Source organism: Heterocephalus glaber, unplaced genomic scaffold, assembly GCF_053883595.1.
Source record: "Heterocephalus glaber isolate CG9 unplaced genomic scaffold, H.glaber_assembly_v1.0 deba00001472, whole genome shotgun sequence".
In the NCBI taxonomy this organism is placed as follows: domain Eukaryota; kingdom Metazoa; phylum Chordata; class Mammalia; order Rodentia; family Bathyergidae; genus Heterocephalus; species Heterocephalus glaber.
The window spans coordinates 87580451-87603132 of NW_028258315.1; the positions used below are offsets into that span (position 1 = coordinate 87580451).

The 22682-nt window shown below is 45.7% G+C and overlaps 1 long non-coding RNA gene across 3 annotated transcripts; it reads left to right on the forward strand.

Annotated features, from left to right (window-relative positions):
- The first annotated feature begins 1468 nt into the window (after positions 1-1468).
- Positions 1469-21355, forward strand: LOC110345713 (uncharacterized). Of its 3 annotated transcripts, XR_015439596.1 has the most exons (5): positions 1469-1591; positions 7756-7915; positions 8896-8959; positions 17386-17681; positions 18512-21355. It is a non-coding gene; the product is annotated as an uncharacterized LOC110345713 (long non-coding RNA). The 3 variants fall into 3 exon arrangements; XR_002389251.2 differs by lacking the exon at positions 8896-8959; XR_015439595.1 differs by lacking the exons at positions 17386-17681; positions 18512-21355 and having other exon boundaries at positions 8896-9962.
- Positions 21356-22682: the final 1327 nt, after the last annotated feature.

Genomic DNA, 22682 nt, shown 5'->3' on the forward strand with positions numbered 1-22682 from the left:
TAACTAGCAGCTTTGGGCCTGGCCCAGGACTTATCGACGCCCCACCCCCTACAGATTGTAATTGCCCACCTACATTCCAAGCTTGGCCTCACTATGAAATTACAAAGATGATTTTCTGCAAATAGCACATTTTTTAGTTTGAGACTTGGATCAGTGACTAAACATAAAGTAAGGTCTATGGATGAGCCAGGTCTCTTTCTGAGGCAAGAGAAGAACTGAGCTCCAACTCACTGGAGCAAGAAGGGGATTTTCAGGGCCTACCATTGAAAGACTTGGGGAGCTCTATCTTCAGGTCTGTCATTAGCTCTCTCTCTCTCTCTCTCATTTTCTCTCTCTCTTTCCCTCTCTCTCTCTTTCACTCTTTCTCCTTTATCTCGCAGGCTTCCTTCACTGATGAGAATGGAATTGGACAGCACTGGGCTCATCTTCTGCCAAGTTAGGAAACCCAGTGCAGAGAGAGGAGGACTCTGACTGGCCAGCTCCTGAGGGGAGGAGCCAGGTGATCTAGGGGAGACAGGGCCTCCTGGACTGAGGTCCCCTGGGGCTACAGGGAGGGAGGGGCTCCTATGAGAAAGCACAGCGAGGACAGGCTGCCAAAAATGTAATGACTCCCACTGCTCATCACTGCCCCTGATGTCTGCTTATGTTCACCAGAAGGGAATAAATTCTCAGACAATAAAAATAACCATTCTGCCCTATGACCAACTCCTCTGAGGGCTCTCAGCCCTCGAGGGCAGGCTGGGCGGCCCCTGGCCTAGCATCCTCATCCAACGGGCTACTTTGCACGGTGACTTGCCTTTAGTGCAAGCTCAGAGAGCACTTGATGCTTCCGGTGCCTTCCAAGGGGCCCTCTAAATTGGACCCAGACAGGGCCAGGGATTTAGCTCAAGGGTCCCAGCCTACCTGGCAAGCATAAGGTCCAGATAGTCTGTCCCAGGATACACTAGTTCTTGGGTAATAAATGTGAGACAAGTATCTGAATACACAAGTTTCAGAACTCTTCCTGGCTCAGCTTCCAAATACCGTCTCAAAGGGAAGAATGATGTGTTACAGATATTTTATGTTTAACTTAGTAATAGTTTAATAAAATCTCCCTAGCTAAAACCCCATCCTTCTCTGAGCCAATACACCTACCTACATGTTAAGAAATATCTTGGTCAACTTTGTATTTTTTGTTTGTTTTGGGTTTGTTTGTTTGTTTTTGAGACAAGGTCTTGCTGTGTAATCAGACTAGCCTTGAACTCACAAGGATCCTCCTGCCTCAGCCTCCTGAGTGCTGAGATTACAGACATGTGTCACCACACCTGGCAGGGTCCACCCTGTGTTGCAAGGGGTGAGAAAAAATAACTGTACTCCAGATATCCCTCAGAAGTCTGTTCTGAAATTCCCTTACCCTTAAAGCTCTTTAACAGCCCAGGACTCTGAACCCTAAGTGTGCATGAGAGTCATGTGATGTTCATACTTAGAAGGGACTTTCCGTACCTCACCCTGGAGATCAAGGAGCAAAGCTGCCCATGTGAGGGAGTGAGGAAAAGGAACACCAAGGAGCAAAGCCCTGAAGCGGCAAAGAGTTTCCAGAACAATCTGTGAAGTGAGTAAAAGGGAAAAGGGCAGGGACCAGAGAAAGAAGCAAATAAAGACCAGCATGGGCAGGGCGAGAAGTGGGAAGAGGAAGTGGAGTTTTTAGCTAAGTGCGACTGGAAGCCACTGAAGGTCTTTTGTAGGGGGAGTGAGGGCCGGGGATTTAGCTCAGTGGTTTTGCCGCCTCCTGCGCAAGTGCAAGGACCTGAGTTCGATCCCCGGTACCAAAAAAAAAAAGTTATGTAGGGGGAGTGAGATTGGATTTTCAGTTACAGAAAGCCACGTGGGGACTGTGCTTGCAGAGTTGAGGGTAGGGTAGCTTAGTGGTGGAGCACTTCCCTAGAGCGCATGAAGCCCAGGGCTCCATCCCAGCATCACCTGCAGAGGTGCCGGCTGGAAGTCATGGTCGGGCCAGTGATTGAGTCTGAAACATTTAGAAAGATGGCGTCAGTGCTGGGCATCCCATCTCTCCTATTCTCATTATCTTCTTTTCCAGTTATTCTATTCCTTACCTCCCCCAACCTTTTTGTCGCTTCAAATTGAAAATATTCTTTTCAATGTGCAAATAATATATTCTCAATATTCAAAACTGAGAATATGCAGGAAAGTACAAAGACATCAATCATCAGCAGTCCTACCACCCTGAGAAGCTGCTACCCTTCCTGGCAATTCGCCACACGAGTCCCCATGCATTGTGGGCAAATAGAATCGTACCACACATGTCGCTTCATAATGAGTTTTTCCATCTTTATAAAATAGCATAATTCTGGAAGTCTAACACAGTTTGCATTCAATGAAGAGAAGTTAAATCTCACTCGGGAGAATTTCTTTACTGTTTGTGAGTATCTTGTAAGTCACAGAGAAACCTTTAAAAGGTGTAGCTTTAAGTCAATAAGCTTAGAAAACACTAGTAATTTTCCTAAAAGGCAGGAAAGGGGCTTGGAGGTTTAAAAATTAAAGTGCTAGAAAATATATTCTAAACAGATGAGCTAAAACTGAGTGTAGTAATTTCCTCCCAGAAGGGAATGTGACGCCTGGCAAAATTCCATTGTTTACTTTGCATGGTCTTAACCTGAGCAACACAAAAAGCAGAAAGCAGAGGCAGGAAGTGCCTTCCAGCATCCTGGTGGGGATGGGGCTCCCCATGTGAGGACCCTGGATATGGTGGGATTAGCCAGGAATCTTCAGAGCAGCTTGCCCCAAACACTAATTGCATTTGTGTCTGTGTCTTTGATTGGTGGCTTAGTCAGGTTTCTGGCTCATTATCATTTTAATCCTTTTTTTTTAATGTAATAAAGCTAAGACTCTAGTTTTACTTTTCATTTTCCCACAGGGGAAAATAATTTCAATAAAACTTGAAAGTATTTTATATACTCTCAGCCTTTAATAATATATTTAGTAACTTCAGTGTGGGAATGCTGTTTCCTTGCTCACCTCGGTGATTAAATGGTTGAAATAGAAAGCAAAAGCCTTGAAATCCCCGGACTCTCCACCACCAGTGTTCTCCCCAGGTGGAATATCCTGTGGCTCAGCAAAGGAAAGAACACAGCAGGCTCTGCACATTGGGAGAAGTGGAGCTTTACATTTCAGTGATGCACTGGGGTGGAGCAGGAGTAGTCAAATGTGATTGTAGAAAGTGGATGGTGCATGGCTGGTATTCACTGCAAATTTAGGTTCAGATTATTGCTTTACTTTCTGTACTACTTGTTTTTTGTTTTGTTTTGTTTTGTTTGTACCAGGGATTGAACTCAGGACCTTGTGCTTGTGAGGCACAGAACCACTGAGCTAAATCCCCGGCCCTGTACTATTTGATTTTATTAGCAGACAGTAAGCCTTGCTTAGGCAGGCAACTTCTAGAAAAAAGATTCTCATATTCTTGGGGGCTGAGGGAGGGGTCCTTGTCATTTTCCAGAATTTTCTGTAGGAAGGAGATACTGATACTGTGCTCTTTCTACCTGCTTCCATAATAGGTCACAGTCCTCTTTTCAAGGATTTTGAGATCTAGTTAATGCAGTCAACATTTTGATTTTTTTGAAATATTGATTGAAATAAATAAATAAATAAATAAATAAATAAATAAAAATATTGATTGATGGAGCCGGGGATTAGCTCAGTGGTTCTGCCGCCTGCCTCCCAAGCGCAAGGTCCTGAGTTCTACCTCTGGTACAAAAAAAAAAAAATATATATATATATATATATATATACATACATATATATATATATATATATATACATATACATATACATATAGGTAGCAGTATTGGGAGTTAAGGCCAGGGAGTCCTGAGCTACATGCCCAGACCTTTTTATTTTGTGACAAGGTCTCACTAAGTTGCCCAGGCTGGTCCTGAACTTGCTGTCCTCCCACCTCAGCCAAGTACTAGGATTATAGGCATGTACCACCACACCCAGCTGATATTTTTATTTGCAGTTACACAAGTCATATGTAAGCACATTAATATTGAAAAATAAATACAATAGAGATCAAAGTTCCCTTTGAGTCTCTTTCCCTCACATTCCCAGTCTCTCCCTTCCAATGTAGCTACTTTTTCAGTTTGATATGCAAACTTTCTAAATCTTTTACTACATTTGATCTTAGCCAAAAGTCTGAGAAGTGATTCCAAATCTTTTTCTTATGGCCTTCTATATATGTAAATGTACATGCATAAATTAAATGGTTTTGTTTGGTAGTTGTTTATTTGTTGGTTTCTCATAAATTATATTAGGTCATATTTATTATTCTATACTTTGCCCCTCGCAACTACAAACCTTAGAGATTTTTCTGTGCTCCTTATTCAAACAAACCTGCTGCATTCTGTAGTGTGCCAGGTTGCCTATTTCATACTATGTTTTCAGCCATTTCTCTACTGATAGACATTAAAGTTATTTCTAGTATTTGTTTTCCCACCATTAAAAACAATGTTATTGGGCTGGGGATTTAGCTCAGTGGTTTCACCGCCTGCTGCACAAGCACAAGGACCCAAGTTCGACCTCCCATAACAAAAAAACTCCCCCCAAAATAAACAAACAAAAAACCAAAAACAATATTATTGCATGGGTTGAATATTTGTCTCTTCCCCCAGATTCGTATGTTGAAATCCTAATGTCCAAGGTGGTGGCATAAGGAAGGGGGACCTTTGGGAGCTGATTAGGTCTTGAGGGTCGAGCCCTCGTGAAGGAGATCAGTGCCCTCATGAAAGGCTAAGGACACAGCTCAGGGCCACTGTGCCTAGCAGGCACAAGGCCCTGGGTTTGATCCCCAGCACCACAAAAATGAAAATAAACAGACTGAGATGGAAAAAGACTGTACACGGGTTATAGTTTATTCAGTAGTTTGTTTCTCTCTGTGCTTCTCACAGAGGTAGGAACCAGGGATTCCCAACCTATTTCAGGGGCAGACTAGCCTGGGTCCAATCAGGAGACAAAAAACACATAGACATTTGAATAGGGAAGTGTAATATATGAAATTATTAATGACCATAAGGGATTGGAGAAATGAGGGTTAGGTTAGCAAGAAGTAGAAGGAATGCTCAAGAATATAGAAATAACATAAAGAAGGCGCAACCTCAAGAGCCCCTCTGCCAGGGCAGAATCCAGACCCCGGAGAGAGGGCCGAGCCACCCCTCCTGAATGGTGGAGGAGCTGCTGTGGTACTCCGGTGTCAGAACTTGCTGACAGTCCGCCTGCGGTGGTGCCTGAGAACGTTGCTCATGCCTCTCATTGGAGCCATTCTGCTACAAAACTGCCCCAGAGATGGGCAGGACAAGTTGTTGGCCACTGGCTGCTGTGCACTGCAGGAGCTGGAGCTGGAGCTGGGCCCTGGAGGGGCCGGCAGGAGCCTGCAACACTGCAGGAACAGGGCAGACCAGGTTTTCTTCCTTCCTCCTGCAGTGACTCTCCACCGCCCTCTTCAGGCAAGAGTTTAGCACAGTGCTAGCTGACAAAGGAAAATACGTGAAGGGACCAGCTCCGTTTTTTGCATATCAGGTAATGAGTAAATTTGCATCCAAAAGACAATAAATTGATAACTAGTAGACTCTACCTTGGCTACTCACCTTCCATGTGTTTCCTTTTACAAATATCTGAACTCTCGTTTATTTGAGAGTCTCACTATATGGTGCAGGCTGGCCTTGAACTTGGAATCCTTCTGCCTCAGCCTCAGTGCTGGGACTGCAGGTGTGCACCACCATGCCCAGCTTGCATCTGAACTCTGATACAACAAAATTTCTGTACAATCCCAACAAGACACAGATGTTCACCTTAGAAATGAAGGTGTTCTCATGTTTTCCCTAAAATGAGGAGACTTGTGCACCCTACAGTCACTGTAGGGTCCTTTGCTTCTTATATTCAGTTATGATCTCACCGAATATTCTTTTGTCTAAAGAGTAAACTACAACATTTACTTCAGCCATTTGTCTATAAAATAAAAATGGCAGGGCCGGGGATTTAGCTCAGTGGCTCCGGCGCCTGCCTCACAAGCGCAAGGTCCCGAATTCGATCCCCAGTACCAAAAAAAAAAAGGCAAGAAAAAGGATAAAATGGCCTTAGGTATAGACAATTAATCACACATATATAACAGGCAAAGAGAGTGCAGTTCCTTTAATTGATCATAAGACATAATTGATATCTATGACTTTTTTATTCTACTACCCATTTGCTCTCCCCCCCCCCACCAGCCAGAATTTAACTAGTTGATCACTCCTCGGCCTTTTGGTTAAGATCAAATGCAGAATTTAACTAGTTGAGGTTCTCTACCTGGTGGAAAGATCCAAACGTTAATTCTCAGAACTCTGTCCTGCCTTTTTTTTTTTTTTTGGTACCGGGGATTGAACTTGGGACCTTGCACTTTTGAGGCAGGCGTCTGCCTCTTTTGATTACTGTAGTTTTCCATGAACTTTTACACTAGTCATATGAAGAGGTGCCCTGAAGAAGCCCTGAGTTCTAGAGATCATATTCCTTGCACCCACTGGGGAGCAACAACCCAATTCCCCCATGTAACAGGGATGTATCATTCCAGCCAGTAGAGAAATGGCTCTTTTTTTTGGTACGGGCGATCGAACTCAGGACCTTGAGCTTGCGAGGCAGGCAGTGGCATCACTGAGCTAAATCCCCGGCCTGAGAATTGCTTTTTGATGGCATAAGTAGCACAAAATGTGCATGTACCAGCCTTTATCTTTCAATTAAATGTGACCATTATCAGGTTCCCTTGAGTATTAAGACCTCCAAGCCAGAGAACTAAAAGTTTCTGGCAAAAGATGCAAAAGTTGTGAAAGAGGGTTAGCAAGTGTAGCGGTGAGAGAAGACACTCCCACTTGCACCTGCTGACTCACAGACCTATCTACTCTAGCTAAGGGGGAGGGAGCACTACATAATGCTCTCTGATTCAAGACTCACTGCATCCTGTAAGACAAAAGCCATCCTCACAGAGTACTGTCTCTCAAATGACGCCATACTTAGTCTTCAGTAAACTATCCCAACTTTTTTATTAGCCCAGCTGCCTTGGACGGACGAGCCATGTCAGCAGGCTAGTTAATTCCGTGAGCATGAACCCCCTGTTGCAATTCTCTTGCTGTAAAACAGTTTTAATTAGATGCAGTGATTTGGGGAATGTCATGTTGTTGGTTGGATAAGGTATTCTGAGTCCACAGCAATATTATGATGCTGGCAGAATGTATTGTAATAATAAAAGCCAGATTTCTTTCTTTTTTTAAGATTTCTTGTTATAGAAGAAAAGAGTGGGAAATAAGGAAAGGGGATGGCTGGAATGAATCTATGGGGTTGGATTAGAATTTATCAGCATGAACTAATGATCATATGTGTGTGTGTAGATGCTTAACTGTACATATCGGAGGCTGATTTCCTCTGACTGCCTAGAAAGGGGGACTGCGAGGGCTAGAGAAAAAAAGACAACAGAGACTTGCAAAATTTCAAAGGTCAGTGCCTCAGAGTGGACAAAGACAAGGACTCTGAGCTAGCCACTATTATTGGGTACACACCCTAATCGGAGGAATTATCGGGTGACCTAGGGTGCGGTGGGGACCCTACATTGATGCAGATCTCAGGTGATGAAGGCAGGAGGTCCATCTCCTCCAGGACAGGAGGTGCATGAATTAAGCTGATAAGGAACTTGTCCCTCCCCAGCTGAAAACTTTCTCTTTTTTTATTACTACTCAGTTCTCAAAGAACCAGGATGTCTTCAGCTGATGTACTCTTCCCCTTGAGTGTCACAGCATCAGGGAACCACTGAGGCCTCAGCTGTGACCAGACGCAAAATGGAGTTGTTTCCACACGCCATAGTCGGCTCTCGGGCAAGGAAACACTGGGCCTTAGACAGGTACAGTCATACTTTAATTATGATATAATTTTCCCCCAAATTTGTGTAGAAATGCTCCTGTCACATGTATATTATATATACTACATAGAGCATATATAGTATATATAATGTATATACTATCTATATAGAGAGGGGAATACTGGTTTTGTATATATATTTTACATGTGTGTATATTTCCTAGCTGCCTCCTGAGAGGGCCTAGGAGTGAAACCTCCCAGTAGCAATGAGCAAACCAAGTGCCCAGATCTTGATTTCAAAATACGATGCTACAGTAAAAGAATAGATCTTCAGAGAAATGGTTTATTCCAGAACTGGGACAGGGAAAATATAAGATGATACTGAGGCATCTTGTTTAGTTGTTTTTGAAGCAAAACATTTACTGTTACTTTTTTCTCTTTTTTTTGGTACTGGGGATCAAACTCGGGTCCTTGAGCTTGTGAGGCAGGCGGTGGAACCACTGAGCTAAATCCCCAGCCCTTGGTACATTTTAGATATACATGATGATAACACTCATCATAGGGACTTTGCACCTACTGAGGCATCTTGTGTACCAGGAGATGAGGACGTACATTTAAAAAAATGGGGCAGAGCCGGGGATGTAGCTCAGTGGCACTGTGCCTGCCTGGCAAGCGCAAGGTCCTGAGTTCAATTCCCCATACGGAAAAAAAAAGATGGAGCATTACAAAGGTGTATGGCTTGTGTCTAGATGTCCCCCAAAGCCTCGTGTGGTCATAGGTGGGGCTTTTCAGAGGTGGCTGGATCTAGAGTGTGGGATCTAGGATCAAGGGTGTGTGGTTACTGAATTAGTCCACTGAGTAGGTTGGCATAGCTCTGGGTATGGATAATGGGAAGGCCCTCCCTGGGTGTGGGGGACACCACTTAAAGGGTGGGTAGCCTGGAAGGGATAAATGGGAGAGGCAGGCTGCTGCTGCTTCCTCACTACTTCACTGCTTTGCTGCCTTCCTGCCTTCTGCTCACAGTGCCCCTCTGCCCTGACACCCTGCCCTGGGGCCAGCCGACTATGGACTGAAAGCCCTACAAACGGTGAGCCAAATAAACCTTCCTACCTTTAACTTTGAGTGTTGGGTATTTCGTCTCAGGAACAAGAAAAGTAACTAAGACAAAAGGACACCAGGGGATCTTGAAGGAGATCACAGTGGCCAAAACTGAAACAATTTGAACAATAACACAATGACACTATAGGAATAAAACCCACAAATTTAAGCATTCATGAATCCGTACCTATGTAAAGAAACAATTGAATTAAAAAATTACAGAAAGCAGTGCAAGGACCCGAGTTCAATCCCCAGTACCAAAAGGAAAAAAAAAAATTACAGAAAAAGAAGGAACAACAAAAAAGAAAAAAAAACAAAACAAAACAACAACAACAAAAAGAAAACAAAGGAACAAGAAAATTCTCATATCCAGGGATTTAGCTCAGTGGTTGCGCTGCCTGCCTTACAAGTGCAAGGACTGGAGTTTGATCCCGGGTACCAAAAAAAAAAAAACAACACACACACACAAAAACAAACACAAAACCAGAAAACTGTAAGTGTTATTGTCATCAAAGACAAAGATTGAGGAACTTTTATAGATTAGAGGAGATAAAGGAAACATGATGACTAAATGCAAAGTGGGATTCTGGAGTGGATCCCAATCAGATAAAACAGTAGTGAGAACCAGGGATTTAGCTCAGTGTCACTGTGCCTGCCTGGCAAGCACAAGGTCCTGAGTTCAATCCCTGGTATAAAACAAATAAACAAACAAAAAACCAGAAGTGGACCTTTGATACGAAGTGATGATAATGGCATTTTTCCTCCTCGTTCTTCCTCTCAAGCCCCATAACCCCAGCCTACTTCTTAGAAAAATGCTACACAAACTACAGTTGAGGGCTAACCCACAAAATGTATAACCAGTACTCCCCAAAACTGTCAAGGGCATGAAAAACAAGGAAGGTCTGAGAAACTGTCTCAGTCTAGAGGAGCCCAAGGCAAATGATAACTAAATGTACTCTGGTAACCTGGAATAAAAAGTGACATTAGGGGTGGGGCGGGGTTTTGCATGCCTGTAGTCCCAGCACTGTGGAGGCTGAGGCAGGAGGATTGCTGCACAGCACCTGCCTGGTAAGCCTGACGTCCTGAGTTCGATCCCATGTACAAAAAAAGGAAAAATATATATATATTTAATTTTAATAGGATGTTAGTGGAAAGATTGGTAAAATTCCAAGAATCTATTGATAACTCAGTGATATATTCATCTTAAATTTCTGATTTCAGCAATAGTGCTCCAGTTATATATGAGAGGTTAACATTGGAGGAAGCCAGATGGAGAGTATATGAGTACTCTGAACTTTTTGTAATATTTCTGTAAGCTTAAAATTATTTCAGAAACACTGTATTTTAAATGAGCTTGACATGGCTCCAGGTTTTTTTTAACAAGAGGAACCCACTGTGGCGCTGCACGCCGCCGTTCTTAGCACCGGCCTGGGTCGCCGCACACACTTTAAAGGCATGAGCAGGGCTGGAGCAGCCAGGCTTCACTTGGCTCTAGTCTTCCGAGAGCGGCTTGGAAGTCGGGAACAAAGCGCAACTGAGGCATTAAATGAACCGGCCTGGAAGGTCCCTGGGAAACATTAGGAGACATTACCTAATGGCATCCTGCAGCGATGGAAGAATTATTTTAGGTTTCCAGTTTAAATACATCTACTTTTGCGGCGGGGAGGCCAAGGGGAGTCCTCGTCTGCCCGGCCCAGACCCGCGGCCCGGAGGCTCCCGCCAGGAGGAATCCGTTCTGTGCCCGTGAAGCTGGCTCCACGCCTTGCTCCGCAACAGTGTTACTCCAGTACTTGCTCCACCTGTAGCAAAATGTAGCCTAGGTTTAGAAACAGAATTTCCTGCGCGGCAGCCTCGGGCTAGAAGAGCAGAGTTCACAGCCGAGGGGCGCTTGACTGCCCCTGCTGCAGACGCGACCCTCTGCTCGGGGTATGTACGCTGTCGAGCCGTGGGCGGACTCCCCGCTAGGGCTGACCCCAAACAGGCACAGTCTTCCTCCCCAAAAGCCTCTCCTCTTCTCCCCAGAGCGTCTGCGGCCGGGTACCCGCTGCCTGCCCACGGATAGAGCCTGCTACCTGTGGACTGGGCATGCGCTTTGGGATGGAGCGGGGCAGGGCCTGAGCAAGAACCTTAAAACTCCTTTCCCCCAAGCTGGCTCTTGGTTCTTGATTGCCCCATCTCTCTGCTCCCCACCCTGAACTGGCGGTTGAATCTGCGGCCTTCACACTGAGCTACATCCGCAGCCCTTTTTTATTTTGTAAGACACGGTCTCGCTTAAGCTGCTAAATTGCCCATTTGCCCAGGTGGACCCAAACTTGCAGTCCTTTGTCTCACCCTCCGAGTGCTGAGATTACAGACCTGTGCCGTCCTGCCCAGCGCCCTGCACCTTCCTTTTGTGGTTTATTTTCCCTGGCTCCTCTTTGTACTCCAGAGTTTGAATCAGTGTGGGAGGAGATTTGGGCTCAGGATTCGAGGTAGTCTCCGAATAGCTATGTGTTGCGCCAGCCACGCTAGGTGAGCGCTGCTAAGTTAGGCACTGCCCTGGAAGGCCACTTCCTGGAGGCCAAGGACATCGTGACTCTGATCATGTCCAAGAATTTTTCAGTGCCTTCCACAACGCCCGGCAGCATAGAGTGGGCACTCAATGAATACTTGTTGAATATATAAGTACAAATCTGTATGATTATGTATTCATATATATCACAAGCCATATCGTTTGGATTCACGATGGTATTGGAGAAAACAAAAAAACAATGTAGGGGCCGGGGAATTAACTCAGTGTTTTCGCCGCCTGCTGTGCAAGCGCAAGGGCCCGAGTTCGATTCCCAGTACCAAAAAACAAAACAAAACAATGTAATGTTAGGTGAACGGAGAGATGGTGCGTGTTATTCCACCTACTTGGGAGGCTGAGGCAGGAGGATTGCAAGTTTAAGGCCAACCTGGGCGAATTAGTAAGATCCCGTTAAAAAAAAAAAAGTACTGGGTGACTGGATGTAGCCCAGTGGTAGAGTGCTTGCCTCGCATCTGAATCCTTAGGCTCAATTCTCAAGCACTGGGAAGGAGGAGAATGAACAAGGTGCTAAGAATTACAGGTGTGATAATTTGTAGAATAAAACGGCTACAAGTTAGTGTTGGTCCTGAAGATTGTTTATCGCCAGCATCTCATTTAAGGGGCTTGACAGCCTCTTCCTCTGGACACAACCTGTGCAGGATCTTTGTTTCTGGTGATGATTTCCCGGTTTAAGTCCTAACCTGATAACACAGGTAACACAGCAGGTCCATTTCCTTAGGAATGATTTTACAAGAGCAGGAAAAGAGGTTTTCATTGTAAGCATTCAAAAAGAAAAAAATAGAATAAAGCCACGTGGGGGAAGGAGAAAAAAACTTCAATGAAACTATTATTCAGAGGCCAGGGATTTAGCTCAGTGGTTCCACAGCCTGCCCCGAAAGCGCAAGGACCTGAGTTTGATTCCCCGTACCAAAAAAAAAAAAAAAAAAAAAAAAAAAAGGAGCAACAACAAAATAAGAACGAACTTCTCTCTTGGATATTAATAAGTATCATAATTGAAATAAACATATTCTTTTTGTTCTAAAGCGTGGAGTGAAGTAACTGAGACATGGATCATTGATAAGAACAAGGAAATTAGGCCATGCTTGCTGCACACCTGTCATCCCAGCACTTGGGAGGGTGAGGCAGAAGGATCGTCATGAGTTTGAGGCCAGCCTGGGCTACATAGTGAGTTCAAGGCCAGCTGAAATTGCATATGAGGCTCCCTGTCAAAAAAACAAAAAATAAATAAATGAGAAGGAAAGAAAGAGGAAAGTAGAGATTAGAGAATAAACTGTAGGATGCCTATCACCCAACTCAGGATTTGCAAAGAGAGTGAGCAAAGGGAAAATGTTTACAAAAAAATTATATATATGTGTGTGTGTGTGTGTGTGTGTGTGTGTGTGTGTGTGTGGCTGTCCTCACTTATCTTCAGTTTTGCTTTTTGTGGGTTTAGTAACCAACAGTCAAACTGCAATCCAAATATATTAAATGGAAAATTCCAGAAATAAACAGTTCACAAGTGTTAAACTGCATAGTGCTCTGAGTAGTGTGATGCTGCTCCATCCTGCAGAGGGTGGGAATCATCCCTTTGGCCAGATGCTGCCAGCTTTCCCACCCTCCCGTCAGTCACTGAGTGCTGCTACACCACCGTGCTTGCTCCTGTAGGCTTTAGTGTCACCTTACAGCATCACAAGAAGGTGACACTGTGAGAGACTCCATTCACATAACTTTCATTATAGTTCATTGTTATAATTGCTCTATTTAATTATTGTGGTGATCTCTTGCTGTGCCTAATTTATAAACTATCAGACATGTATCTATGGGAAACCATGGTGCAGACAGGATTCTGTGTTGTCTTAGGTTTGGGGCATCCACTGGGGGCCACGGAAGGATCTTCTGAGGATCAGGGGGCTGCAGTACTCAAAAGAACTCTGCAGAATCGAAGGCATGTATCTCTAAAGTGAATGGCCACGATGATGAAGAGACTTGTTCCTATGAAATTTAGGACAACAGGATAAAGAGAGCAAACTAAAGCTGAGAGAGAGAGAGAGCAAGTGAGAGGAGATAAAGACTTCCAAAGGACCAAGAGTAAAAATACTTCCAGGTTTCTAAATGGTAACAGCCTTGGGAACTGAAGGGTAAAGGCACAGTGCCTTCTAGTGGAAGATTACTTTCAATGGAAAATTCAAATCCGAACAAATTATTAATCACTGGTGACAATGAATAAAAATATATTTTTAGATATGCAAAGAACCGCAAAATTTACCTCCCACACCTCTTCAGGAAGTTATTGGAGAGCCGAGTGTGGTGGCACACATCTGTAATCCCAGTACTCGGGAGGCTGAGGCAGGAGGATAGTCACGAGTTCGGGGCCAGCCTGGGCTACACAATGAGCTCCAGGACAGCCTGAACTAAATAGTGAGACCCTGTCTCCAAAATTAAAAACAAAAAAAATTATTGGACAGTCTTCTGCACTAAAATGAGAGAAAAGCCCCAGAAAGAAACTCAGGATCCAGAATACCAGCTTGAACCCTAGAGAAGGAAAGGGAACCCTAGTGGGGCAGTGGACCAGGCCTTAACTGGCAGGAGGGTGAGGACTCTAGAAAGTGGAGCTGAGAGGAGCCCCAGCCCATGGAAAGCTGTGTGGAAGGAGTTCACAAGGGGGGCCGGGGATTTAGCTCAGTGGCACCACGCCTGCCTTGCAAGCGCAAGGTCCTGAGTTCAATCTCTGGTACCGCAAAAAAAAAAAAAAAGGAGTTCACAAGGGGGTGACACATAAAACACATGTGTTTACCTGTTTAAAAAACATAAAGGTAAAGCATACTTTTAAAAGATAAATAACTGCCCTGGGGATTTAGCTCAGTGGTTCTGCCACCTGCCTCACAAGTGCAAGGACCTGAGTTTGATCCCCGGTACCAAAAAAAAAAAAAAGAGATAAATAACTAACTACACACACACACACACACACACAAAACTAGAAAGTTGTAACAAGAAAGGAAATACTACCATTAAACACTACTTGCTTTGTAAGTTTTACAAGTTCAATTTACTTTTATGTTACTTGTAAATAAAGTGAATGATGTTTTCCTTATGTTTTAACGGTGTATATAAACACTGGATATCGGTTTGGCTAAAATTATGTCAGTCAGCATCCCAACAAGAAATAGCTCTCAGGGACCAGGGATTTAGCTCAGTGGTTCCGCTGCCTGCTTTGCAAGCACAAGGTCCTGAGTTTGATCCCCGGTACCAAAAAAAAAAAAGGAGAGAAAGAAACAGCTCTCAGATGGCGAATTTGAGGAGAATTTGATAAAAAAAGTTTTGCATGGGCCGGGTGAAAAGCCACTCTAGGAAGGAGGGTGGGTATAGATAGTCCCGCACTGAGGCCATCACTCCCACCAAGGCCTGGAAGGTAAGAGGAGGGCAGGTGGCCAAATTGGGGAGAGAGCTAAACAGAGAGGGCTTGGGACAGCAGGGGTACAGCACGCCAGTGGGGAGACCTCTGGGCACACAGATGGCCCAGGCACTCTGCCCCCTGCCCCTGCCCCACACTAGCCAACCAACCAGAAACCCAGGGGGAAGGCAGATAGATGACTGATGTGGTCTACACAGGTCAGAGTGCTTCTGGAAGGGCTAAGGGAAGGTGTCCAGCACAAACTGTAGTGGATAGACCGAGGAAGGGAATTTCAGGAGCGCTCACACTGGGAGTGGTGACGCGTGCATGTAATCTCAGCACTCCTGAGGCTGAGGCAGGAAGATAGCCACAAGTTCAAGGCCATCCTGGGCTATATAGTGAGTTCAAGGCCAGTCTGGACTGCACAGCCAGACCCTGTCTCAAAAAAGGAATGGCAGGAAGTGAGGCATGATGCACACCTGTAATTCCAGCACTCAGCCAGGAGGCTGAGGGAGAAAAACTGCACGTTTGAGCCTAACCTGGGCAACATATTGACTTAGCAAGGCCCTGTCTCATAATGAAAAATAAAAAATGTGGGATGTAATTCAGTGTGAAGGCCCTGGACTCATTCCCCTCTGCTGAAATAAACAAAAAATGTGGCAAGTGGCAAATGCCAGAAGAAACAGCTACAAGAGTTGGAGAGGTGCTCTGGGGAGTAACGTGTAGGGTAATGCAAGGGGCAGGTCAGAGGATGGCTGATTTTCATTACACGGTATATCCACTAGAACTAATTTGACTTTGTATACTTTGATTAAAGTAAAAGAAATGCTGGGGTGGTGGCTCACACCTGTAATCCCAGTACTCAACCCAGAAGGCTGAGGCAGGAGGATTGCTGCAAGTCTGAGACCAGCCTGGGCTACATAGTGACTTCAAGGCCAGCCTAAACTACATAGAGAGAGCCTGTCTCAAAAAAAAAAAAGTAAAAAAAAGATGATATCCAGTCTAATCATGAGAAAAACACCGGACAAGTCTTGATAGAGAGCTACCCTACAAAATACCTGATTCAGGGCAGGGATTTAGCTCAGCGGTTCCACTGTCTCCCCTGTAAGTGCAAAGACCTGAGTTTGATTGCAAAAAAAAGTCCCAAAATACCTGATTGATGCTCTTCAAAACTGTCAAGGATAAGGCCAGGCATGGTGGCACACACCTGTATAGTTCCTGCACTCAGGAGGCTGAGGCAGGAGGATTGCTGTGAGTTTAAGGCCAGCCTGGGCTACACAGCAAGACCCTGTCTAAAAAGCCAAAACAAAACAACTGTCAAGACCATCAACTACTAGGAAAGTGTGAGGGACTGTGAGGGCCAAGAGGAACCTGAGACAAGACACTAACAGTATGTAGTACTCTGGATGAGACACTGGAAAAGAAAAAAACATTACGTAAAAATTGGAGGTATCTAAATAAAGTTTGGCGTTTATTTAATGATAATATATCAATGGGGGGCGGGGATGTAGCTCAGTGGTGGTGTGCCTTCCCTGCAAGTGCTAGGTCCTGAGTTCCATCCCCGGTACCTGAAAAAAATATACTAACATTGGTTCATTGATTGTAACAAAGGTACTGTACTAATCTAGAATATTAACAAAAAAATTAGGGACAGGAGAAATGGGAACTCTTTTTCTGCAAATCTAAAATTATTCTTTAAAAAATCTATTAAAGGGGTGGGGATTTAGCTCAGTGGCACCGCCCCTGCCTCGAAAGTGCAAGGTCCTGAGTTCGATCCCTATTACAAAAAAAAATCTATTGAAATACTGAAGGTCATTACAATAAAAAAAAATCCCAAAAGATAAGAAGAAACTATTCATCACTTTGTTTTATTTTATATGCATTATTCAGAGCTTTAGTGGGGTTGAATTTTTTTCCAGGCTTTTTAGTGATTCTTGGATTCTAGACATGAAATCCCCGAATTTTAACAATGATCTTGGTTACTCATTCGTTAAATAGTTATGTATCAAATGCTGGCTAAGGGCCAGGTGGGCAGGGCCCCTGCATAGCACTTGGGATTCAGGGTCCTTCTGTAAACATTGCCTGAACCCTTCCCTAAATCTCAGAACCTTCGGGCTACTTTCAGGCTCAAGCCAGGTCAAGGGCTGGGGTTGGGGTTAATTTTTTTTTTTTTTTTTTTTTGGTATCGGGGATCGAACTCGGGTCCTTGCTCTTGCAGGGCAGGTGGCGAAACCACTGAGCTAAATCCCCGGCCCTGCAGCTCAGTGTAGAGCAGGCCTCTGGGACTCACTGGTACAATCCCCCCACACCTCTGCTCTCCAGACACAGCAGCCCTTTTCAGTTCCTGGAAGTTGCCATGTCCCCTACTGCTCCGGGGCTTTTGCCCTGCGCTGCAGTTCCTTCTCCCTTCAGAGCTATTTGACTACTTAAGACTGAGGTCTGACTGAATCCGGGTCATTTGCTGTTGCCACCGCAGAAACCGACATCGCAAGAGGATGGATTGCCCAAAATCACATGGATGCTGAGATCCCGTATTGGGGCCCGTTGCCTCTTGCTCCCTGAACTGTAGTTCCCCTGAAACTTAGCACCAGTTGGGCAACAGCGGGTACTGGCACCTGCCCTGCGGACTGGGCCCTGAACGACCACGAGCACGCGTCGGCGCAGACCTCGGACCCGGACCCGGACCGCGCGCGCCCCCTCGCGGGCGGCGTGGAGACGACACCAGACGCTTCCTTCACTCCGGGAAAGAGACTGGGGAGTTAGCGTCGGAAGGTGAGGGAGCCCGCGCGGTGGGGTGGCGGACGCCGGGCCCCTGCCCTTGGGGCCGACGTCCTGGGATTCTGGGGCACGGGGTCAGGGCGTCTGTCCCAGTTCTTCCGCTCGCCCCGGGGTCTTCTCAGCACTGGTAAGTTGGGGTGCAGGATAACTCCTGAGGCAGAAAGAATCGGGAGGGGTAGAGGAGTCCCGGGGCTTAGGTCCCAGGCAGGACCCCGGGCACGGAACGGATTTCTGCTCGCTGAGTCTTGTGATCTTCATCTGTGATGACACCAACCGCATCGGAGCCAAGACTGCTGGCTGCCTCGCTCGTGCCCCGCAACCCGGCAGCTTTGGGGGTTCCGACAGAAGCGGGGAGACGGCTCGCGGGCAGCCACCATGGTTCACTTACCAAAGTCCTGGGAGACTGAAGAGTGGGAATAGAAAGACATCCTTTCTTTCTTTCTTTCTTTCTTTCTTTCTTTCTTTCTTTCTTTCTTTCTCTCTCTCTCTCTCTCTCTCTCTCTCTCTCTCTCTCTCTCTCTCTCTCTCTCTCTCTCTCTCTCTCTCTCTCTCTCTCTCTCTCTCCTTTTCTTTCTTTCCTTCCTTTTTTGAGACAGGGTCTTGCCATGTAGTTCAGGCTGGCCCCAATTCGTGACAATCCTCCTGCCTCAGCTTCCCGAGTGCTGGGATTACAGGCCTGGGCCGCACGCCCAGCTAATATTTGTAATTAAGGATCTTTCTTACCTGGTTAAGTTCTTGGTAGGTTGGAGCTGTATATTTGCATTTCATCAACAGCTTATTTTAAGGTGATTTTTCTTGTTTAATTTTCACTTTCACTCCTACAGGGAGAGGTAGTAACCTTTTCTTACTACTGGTGTGTGCCAAGCCGAGTGCCAGGCACTGAGGGAGCCTGAAATCCTGATTAGACCATGGAGAAGCCTGCCCCAGTGAATGAGATGGTCGACGTTTCCCATTCACCCTTTGGTCACCTGTGCGGCTGGGCTCACTGCAGTCTGAGGAGACCATGGTCCTTGGAGGCCATGTGGGGGCCTGACCTCTTCCTTTTAGCTCAGCTTCTAGGACAGCCAACCCCATCCCAAAAATATTCCGAGGAATCCAGATAAAAAGAGATGAAAGGAAGAGGATCAATAGCAAAGACCAGGTTGAGAAAGATGTTCCTAAACTCAGATTTATTGTCTTAATTTCCTGACCAGGTTTGACTCTTGGGTGTGTATGGTTCCCTTCCACCTCCACACATGCTTAGGCTCTCTAGGGCCTCTGAGTCCCACCTCCTGAGAGCTGTGGTTTGAACCATGTTCTAGGCTGGACAAGCGTGGTTTTCCGTGTGTCCTCCCTACTCCTGTAGAAAAGCTGTCGAGGTCCTGCAGCAAGTTTTCAGCAGCTGTCAGCAGGCTCGGTCCACAGCGAGCTGGGAGGAGAGGGGTTCATCCTTGGGAGGATGTGGGGACATGAAGGGAGCAGGAGTGTGGCTCTGCCTGCCCTGACTCCACCTCACACAGTTCTTACTCACATGCCCTCCTTAAGTTTCTCCCTCTCTCCTAGATCCAGATACTGCTCTTTCCTGGCATTCACCTTGCCAACAAATCGGGAACTGAAAATGACAGTATGTACCTGGGCACGTGGTCTGCCTCATTAACCAGAGAAGCAGCTAAGAGGGCAGTGAGATATTGAGCTTCTGGCAATTTCAAATGTGCATCATTCAGTGGTTCCACACACAGGGTAAGGAGCCTGTAGCCTGAGACAGTATAGGGGGGTTTCCTCGGTCTTTCTCCAACATCCATTCGGCCCTGGCCATTTCTCAGCCTGGAGCACCCTGGACCTCTGAGGACCTCTCCTGGAGGTGGAGGATTCAGAATGAGCCCGAGAGGTAGGGCCAGTGTGTCTGCTTGCAGGGTTGTGGGCAGAGCACTGAACCAACAGGCCTGAGGTCCATTCGGAGACAGACTCCCGGGTGCTGGCTTCTGTGGACCTGGCTCTTCTGCAGGAGCAGTTGGTGTGTCGCCCACCCTCCCTGAGTCTGTCCGAATTTCTGAATACCCCAGCAGTGAGGTGGAATACAGAACATTTCTACCTGGCAGTGCACCTGAGCCTTGTAGTGGATGGTATTGTGGGGAGCCCCACCCCATTCCCCTATCTCTGGCAGTAATGCTGGTTTCCAGGTGCATCCACCCTCTGAGGTCAGACCAGGCTGGCTCTGCTCCCCAGTGGCCGGAGGAGCCAAACCCCAAGACTTCTGCCCGAATTACCGAGTCCTTTTTCTCTATAAGGAGAAAGCTGGGGCCACCTGGCCTCTCTGGAGGGCTTAAGTACAAAGATGTAGGAGCTTGTGTGGAGCCAGCCGGGAAAGAGCTGGAATCCTGTGCTAGCAGCAGTGTGGCTCAGGCCTGGGGACAAGAAGAGGTGAGTCTGGGTCTGGCAAGGAGTTATGCAGAGGAGGCTGCTTTCTTGGAGGACAGAGGTGATGTTTTGTAGACAGCTAAGTCAGTTAGCTATCTTGTAGGCGGTTAACAGGGCCGGACCTGGAGGAGTCAATACAGATGACAAGTGAGACACATTCACTGAAGGTCAGCATTATAAAAAGGAAAAAGTATTACACCCACATTGTTCCCCTGGAGAAGAACAGCAGCGATTGATATACTTACTATATAGGCATCAATCCCCTTGGGTGGGGATGAAACCTCCATAGCCCATTCCTTCTGGGAAATCCTTGTTTGTTCCTTCTGTGCTTGCTATGTGACTGGCTTCCCCATTTGATCCCCATTAACCAATATTACTTAAGTGACTATACTTGTAATCTTATTGGCTGACCGTGGTTTTGTCCCACCTTGTACTTGCCTCATCTCATGGCTTTGCTAAATAAAAACACTTTTGAGAAGTGGGGGGGGGGTGTGAGCAACCCACTTTCTGGTCCCCCTTCTGTTTCTCAGAAGCTATCTTTCTCTCAATAAATTCTTCCTACTCTTAACCTCTGTTGTTCTTTGAATTCTTCCATTTTAGAGAACACGAACTCAGCGTTTCAGATATCTAGCAGGTTAGTAGGAATTATAATAGTTTCCTTATTTGGATTACTTCATGCCCTACATCAATGGTTTCCAAGGCTTGCTGAGACAAAACTATGGCAGATAGCTAAGTTAGTTAGAAATTGTTTCTTTTTTTTTTTTTTGGTACTGGGGATTGAACTTGGGACCTTGTGCTTGCAAGGCAGGCGGCAGAACCACTGAGCTAAATCCTCAGCCCCAAGAAATTCTTTTAAGGGAGTTAGACAAAGCTGGGCCCTCAGCATAGAAAAACAATTGAGGCACATTCACTGGTTAGCATTATAAAAAGAAAAGAAATACTGCTTCCCCTAGAGATGAATAGCAGTGATTGATATTCTAAATAGACATCAATCTCCCTAGCCCATTTCCTTTCTGGAAATTCCTGGTACCTGACTTGTTCTCCCATTCCATCCCCATTTAATCAGTAATACCTGGGTGATTGCACTTGTAATCTTACTGGTTGATCATGGTTTTGTCTCACTTCATGCCCACCTTGTAATTTTACACTGGGTCTAATAGTTTTGTCTCACCTTGAACCTGCCTCACCTCATGGCTTTGTACAATAAAATGCCTCTAAAAAGCGAGTTGGCCGGCTAGCCCACTTTCCGGTCCCCCTTTAGGCAGGAGGAATCTGTCAATAAATTCTTCAAACTCTTAATCTACATTGTTCCTAGAATTCATTCTTCAATTTTAGAGAACTCTAACTTGAGTTTTGGAAATCTATTAGGTTGGGAGTTACAATATTTCCCTTATTTGGATCACTTGCCCTATATCATTTCTTTGGATTACTTGGTGCCCTATGTCAAAACCACCAAGGGGCCCAGGATTTAGCTCAGTGGTTCCCCTGCCTGCCTCAAAAGTGCAAGGTCTGGAGTTTGACCCCCAGTACCAAAAAAAACCCCCAAAACCTAAGATTGGGTCAAGGTGGGTGATGAAGGCAGAGTGAGAAGAGATGATATGGGAGAGAAGATGATTGTGGATTTTATTCCAAATGACTTTTGACTAAAAGCCATCCCAGAAGGTGTTTAATTAGAAGTTAGTGGTCTGATGTACATTTCTAGGTCTCATTGGATCTAGAGTAGGGAATACATTGCATATCGGGATAGAAGTAGAAGCAGAGACAGCCCCCAGGAAGCTGATGCCAGTGAGGACCCAGTGGCCTAGCCTGGGAGGGGCAGCGAAGGGGTGGAGTGGTGGGGAGCAAGTACACAGCTGAGGGGAGCAGTGTAACTTTGGCCCCTCTGGTTCTTGGGCCTCAGCTTCCTCTTCAGAGATGATACACATTTCACAAGGGTAAGCTTGACAAGTATCATTTTATTTTATTGTAATTTTTTTTTTTGGTACCTGGGATCGAACTTGGGACATTGCATTTGCAAAGCAGGTGGTAGAACCACTGAGCTAAATCCCTGGCCCAATTTTATTTTTTGACTTTACACATTTAGTGTCTGTCCCAGTTTCTTTATTTTTTGGAGACAAAGTCTCACTTTATAGTGCAGGCTGGCCTTCAATTCACTATGTAGCCCAGGCTGGCCTTATGGCGATCCTCCTGCCTCAGTCTCCTGAGTGCTGGGACTACAGGCGTGTACCATCACCCCTGGCCCAGTTTTGATTTTTGAGACAGGGTCTTGCAGAGTAGTTCATGCTGGTCTTGAACTATGTAGCCCAGGTTGGCCCCGAACTGAGGTAGGATAGAAGAAAGAAAGCTAAGGTAGAAAGGAGACAAGGAAATCGTAATTTAAAAAATTGTACCTTGAAGAAAAACCTGCAGCTTCAGAACACAAGCCCAGTTTATTCACTTTTTTTTTCTTTCTCCAAAGCAAACCTGGGCAACTCCCTTTCAGCTGCAAACAGGTTTGCCCATTCCCTTTTACTTGTAAATGTCCTCTTTCAGGCACGAAGGGACCAACGTTTTGGGGATTCCCATAGGAACTGACCATTATCTCACTAGGGGTGGGCC